Source organism: Delphinus delphis, chromosome 7 (genome assembly GCF_949987515.2).
Source record: "Delphinus delphis chromosome 7, mDelDel1.2, whole genome shotgun sequence".
Lineage (NCBI taxonomy): Eukaryota > Metazoa > Chordata > Mammalia > Artiodactyla > Delphinidae > Delphinus > Delphinus delphis.
This window is the reverse complement of record NC_082689.1, coordinates 43,761,887-43,767,886: the sequence shown is the minus strand read 5'-3', so window position 1 is coordinate 43,767,886 and position 6,000 is coordinate 43,761,887. Positions and strand designations below refer to the sequence as shown.

The 6,000-nt window shown below is 41.1% G+C and overlaps 1 long non-coding RNA gene across 1 annotated transcript in view; it reads right to left on the bottom strand.

Moving 5' to 3' along the window:
- Window positions 1-4,223: 4,223 nt before the first annotated feature.
- LOC132428486 (uncharacterized) overlaps window positions 4,224-6,000 on the bottom strand; it is a 37,035-nt gene continuing 35,258 nt past the window's right edge. Inside the window, exon 3 of the long non-coding RNA XR_009520133.1 lies at window positions 4,224-4,467. This is a non-coding gene — a long non-coding RNA (uncharacterized lncRNA). The remainder of the gene's footprint in view (window positions 4,468-6,000) is intronic.

The window sequence follows — 6,000 nt, the reverse complement described above, 5'->3', positions numbered from 1 at the left end:
GCAGATTTCAGAGTATTTTGGAGTTTGAAAGACAAATAATTGAGTGAGTATAGGAAAGGGAGAAACTAACAACAACAATAATATTTTTTGCTGGTTGCTTTACATACATTCTCTTTTTTAATCCTCAAAAAAAAAAAAAAAAAACTCTCTAAAGGAGCTTGGGTTTCTTCCATATTGAAGATTATTTTCTTACCTAACATAATATTAGTATTACTTCATTCATCTTGTTTTGTGTGTGGGTAAACCTCCATAACCTTGAGATGGGCTTTTTAAAAAAATGAGTAAGGTTCCAAATTAAGGCACACTGCAACCAGATGAGAAGAGTCAGCTGTAGCCACCCAGTACAGATGGAGGAACAAGGCCTCGTGTGTAAATGTGCTCCACTGATATGGAACTTGGTGTATTTTCCATTTGTGTGTAGTATATACATACTTCTTCACTAGGAGTAATTAATTCAAAATGTAAAGTTTCTTTAAAATAACTGGTAGAGAAAACGAGTCTATGTTATTTTTCAGTTTCTTTTTTATCAGCTTATCACAACTTAATGTTATACAGAGTTCATGATTGGAATGTTCCTTTATTACTCACCCTAAATCTTAGCTGGCGGTCAGGACTCTCCCAAGCCTTGGGTATGGCCCTAGGGCTTTGGAGCAGATTAGTATCCAGATAGTTTTTCTCTCATTTGGCTATGCTTTCTTCCTATTCCAGACAAGGGGGCACTGATCGGCTCAAAGACATCTGCCATGCCCTGGTTTCTCTGCTGTAAATGCTTCTTTTGGCTTCCCCAAAGCTCCTCATTTCCTTAAGGTATGGGATAAGCGGTTCTAACCAAAACACCCTAGAATACAGCACAGCTCTAAAAAAGAAAGAACTTTCTTTTTCTCACGTGATATAGATTGAACAGGAGCATTGAGGGCCAGCTGGAGGGCTGTCCCATGAGGTCATTCAGGGAAGTCGGTCCTTCCATCTGGTGCTCCACCATGCCCTAGGGTGATGTTCTCACACCCCGGGGTCAAAGATGGGCTGATGCATGTCTGAGTTTCAGCCCAAGGGAAGAATGAAGAAAGTTTACCAAGTGACTATGTCCTTAAGGAGATAATCTAGACTGAGCACACATTACTTCATTTCCCAGCGGTCTAAATTTAGTCATAAGGTCACTCCCAGTAGCAAGGAAAGCTGGGAAATGTAGTTGACGACCTAATACCCATGTGTCTAGCTAGAATTCAGGGAGTTCTATTATAAAAATGGAGGAGAAAGGATACCGAGAGATGATAGTAATCTCAGCCACACTCTAAAAGACAAAAGTTAAAAGAGAAGAGTAGTCGACTTCCCTGGTGGCGCAGTGGTTAAGAATCCACCTGCCAGTGCAGGGGACATGGGTTCAAGCCCTGGTCCAGGAAGATCCCACATGCGGCGGAGCAACCAAGCCTGTGCGCCACAACTACTGAGCCTGCGAGCCTAGAGCCTGTGCTCCGCAACAAGAGAAGCCACCGCAATGAGAAGCCCCCGCACCGCAACAAAGAGTAGCCCCCGCTCGCCGCAACTAGAGAAAGCCCGTGCACAGCAACTAAGGCCCAATGCAGCCAAAAATAAATAAATAAATTTATTTAAAAAAAAAAAGAAGAGAGAGAGAAGAGTACCTATACAATGGTAGAACACATTTTTTTTTTGCCCCAACCAAGAGGTATTCTCCCATTTTAAAGTTTTCAGTATCTCTCCTCCACAACTATCCTTATGTGGCAGCTTCTCGCTATGTCCTCAACAGCACCCTGCCACTACACTTGCCTCCCCCAAATCCATTGTTGACACAGAAGCCAGCAGGATCTTTTTCGAATGTAAACTAGGCAACATCACTTCTCTGCTTGGAACTCACCAAAGACCTCTCTTTGCAACAGAGAATCAAATCTAAATTCTGTACTGTGGCCTGGAAGGCTGCCCTACTGGCTTCTGCTTCCTTCTCTTCCTTCTCTGTACTCTGCCAGTTTTTGCTGTTTTCCCTGAATATACCAAGCTTGCTCTCATCTTGGGTCTTTCCCTCCTGCTGTTCCTCCTGCTCGAGGCCATATCTTCACAAAGTGTCTCCTTCTAATATTCAGTCTTCAATCCAAATGTGACCTGTTCAGCGAGGGCTTCCACAAACTCTCAGCTAAAGCAGCCTCATCCTCCCAGTTACTATCTGTGACATTACCTCAAAATGTCCTTCATAACATGCGTCTTGACCACTGTTATTTATTGTTTACGTGTTTATAGCATATAAGCTCCTGGAGACAGAACACTATCTTGTTCACCACTGCATCCAGAACTCCTACTGGGCAGCTGTGAACACAGAGCAGGCACTCCGTGAATATCTGTTAGCTGATAGGCTTGAGCTTTGTAAAATAGTAAAACTATTTATCTGACAGCCATTAGCACAGGACCTTGCACATAGTAGGTATTCATTAAATATTTATTGAATGAATAGAAGTAGCTACAAACTCCAGTGAATCAGAGAGACAAAGGATGCCATTTGAAAAGGCTTTACGTAATATTTTGTGCTAAGTTAATAATTTTCTGAACATTAAAGAAATCAATAATTGTAAAAAATAGAGATAAGTATAAAGAAAAGTCATACCACTAAAAGAAAACCATCGTCGACATCTTGGTAAACATACATATAGATTTTTGTTCCTATATATGTGAATACACACAAGATTTTTAAAAATTGGCATCGTATGTATACGCAGTTTAAATAGAAAACTTCTCAAGTATAGTCACCAAGAAATAATGCTTATTTTAAAGTATGAGGATGAACATTAAGGTACATTAGACTGTGTGTTTTACTTACGTATTTCAGGTGGTGATTACAGAAAATAGAGAATGAGATTTGCATGGACACTTCTTTCAGCAGCCAGACCCATGGCCCATGCTGAGGGCTCTCTGCAGAGCAGGGAAAAAAAAATTTCCGGAAAAGTTTGTCAAGCCTGAGATGCTGCTTATTCTTATTTAGATCTAATTCTCCTTCCTTTCGACAGAAATGCACTGATTGCTTATATTTTCACCTTTCCTAGCAAAAGATAATGAATATCACTGGAAGAAAACTATCAAGACTCGTATTTTTACCTTTACCATAAACTTATATATAATACAAACTCCCATGATGGAACTGTATAGTTAGGCTATGCTACCGAAATGTCAGGAGCAGTGTGTTCCTTGGAGGTGAGGGGAAACAACTAGATTTGGAAATCTGGTGTACGAATGTATATGAATATACAAATGACATTTATAGATCCAGATATACCCATCCACCCATGAATATATATAGTTGGCATCAAGTCACTAAGCATAAAAATGTTGTGGGTGCTTACAACTTCTTTTAAAAAGGCATTATTTGCATTAAAACTATGTCTTCTAATTTCCAAAATAGTCTGTGTAAGGAGTTGGGAAATTTGGGTTAAAAGATAACAGGGAAAAAAGGAAACACTGGAAAAAAAATTGGAAAAGTATGCATATAAATATCACAGTCTTCTGTGTTTTCAGCCTCTTATATATGTGGAAGAAAGTGCACATTGTGTTTCCGATTCTGACTTTGCCCAGCTGCCTGTGTGACTTTGGCCAGGTCAATTCCCCTCCCTGAGCCTTCGTGTCTTCATCACCAAAGTAAAACAAGAGAGAGAAAAGGAAAGAAGCCAGCACTTGTTACACCAGGCAGCCCACCTAAGCAGTACAGAATGTCCCATCCAGCTTTAGCATTCCGTGATTATTACTGTTAAAAAATATATCAATTGTGTTATTTTGTACAGATTAATTATATAAGTTATTGCTTTTTTTTCCTCTTGCCTTTTTTTGTCTGTTAAAAGGATGTTGGGGAAAAAAAAGGGACCTTAAGGGCTTCCCTGGTGGTGCAGTGGTTGAGAGTCCGCCTGCCAATGCAGGGGACGCGGGTTCGTGCCCCGGTCTGGGAAGATCCCACAGCAGGAGAGGCCATAACAGTGAGAGGCCCGCGTACCACAAAAAAAAAAAAAAAAGGATGTTGGTAGGTAATTTTGCTAAACGGTGCTTTATCTGCTTAAAATTTCTTGTGTGGTATCTACCAACATTACTGACATTTTTAGTACCTATCAGTTATACTTCGAAAGCCTCTGATGCTGGTTGAAGTTTTAGTTGAGTCAAAACCCTCCTCAGGTGGGTTTACCATGGGTATTCCTAAAAGGAGGCAGCAACCTGTCTCAGGAAGACTGTGGTAAAGAACACAGCCGTTTCAGAGCTGCGGCCAGTGAGACAGGGGACTGGATGGGGAAACAAAAGTGTGCTCTATGGTGGTCAGGAGAGAAAAGGTACTTGCCGTAAGTGATTGTTGGTATGTGAAAATAAAATTATGCTGAAGTCCTCTAAATCTTGTGAATGCTAAAGACTCCATTGTATCCACAAAACAACTCTCTGGAAAGGAAACACGTGACCTGAAAATTTCCTGTTGTCTCGGACAAGGGCCTGGAGGGTGAGAAGAGAAAACAACACGTAACCAAAAGGGATGACATAAAGAATGCTCACATGGCAGTCACTGTTAAAATACACAGTTAAAACTTTCAGGATAGAAGGAACAAACTCATGGAGGTGCCCCATCCAGTAGTGGAGACTCTCAGGCTAAGGCCCAGCCACAATTCTAAAACCTTAGAATAAAGTCAACGGTCCCTCTGATTGTTTACAACAATGCTTCCTTTAGAACGTCTACTTGAGGAGTTGGGGTGGAGCAACGAATAAAAAAACCCTTTCTGAGCTTGCCTCACATCTAGCTTGAAAGTAGAATTTCTTTACTGGAACTGCTGATGTGTAAGGCTACCAGTTTATGTGGGTTTCAGTGGGCTTTTAGAGCTCAAGCATGTGTATAGTCCACTTGTTTGTGTGACAACGCTGCACATACACACACGCGCGTGCGCGCGCGCACACACACACACACACACACACACACACACGCACCTGCCTCATTTATACCTCCAGGCTAGTGTTTCTCAGTCTCAGAACTATCGATATTTTGGGCCAGATAATTCTTTGCTGTGGGGCTGTCCTGTGCACTGTAGGATGTTCGGCAGCAGCCCTGGCCTCATCCGCCAGATGCCAGTGGCCCCTCCCTCCTCCCGCCGCCCCCCCCCCACCAGATGTGACAACCAATAACGTCTCCAAACATTGCCAAGAGTCTCCTGGGGGACAAAATCTCCCTTAGTTGAAAATCACTGCTTTAGGCTGAGATCTTTAGTGAAGGGGAAGAGAAGATTCCAAGAGAGTGAGGAAAGATTCAGATATTTATTCTTAAAGTTATTCTGTTTATGGAAAAGTTATTCAAAGATGCCTACAAGTGTTTTGAGGAACCTGATCTTATTCCAAGCAAGCCAGTATTACAAATACTATTTTAAACTGTAACTTATAACTGCTTTTTGACAGAATGTCTTACTGGATTCAAGCATCTGCCTTGAAGAATGCTATCGATTCAGTCACTGTTTCATCACTTGTGGCGCTGTGGCCTTCCCCATGGAAGAGCATCAAGTGGTGCTTTCCTTTCTTCCCCCAAACTTTGCAAATTACTTTGAAACACTGCCGAAAACACATTTTAGCAGAATAACTTATTTTTTACTGTGATTCTCTAAGAACCCACTGTGTCTACTAGCTAGGAGAGCAACTATCTTTATTCTTAACATAACTGAGACATAGTTATCTAGATCCATTTTACCATGTTGCCACACAGACTTAAAATATTTTGTTACCAGCAAAATTGTAATTTGCAGACAACACTGACCTTACTGAATAACCTTATGACCAAACCTCATTATCTTCAGAGAGACTAAAAATTAATATACCTTAATCTGAAGCTTCAGGATACACCCTTCTTCAGTGTTTACATCTTACCTTGTATTTTGCTCCTAAAGAATAGAAAACAACCACAAATGGTAAGGTTTTATGTGTGTGTGTGTGTGTGTGTGTGTGTGTGTGTGTGTATGTATGTGTGTGTTTGTTGGCAGTAGCATTCCA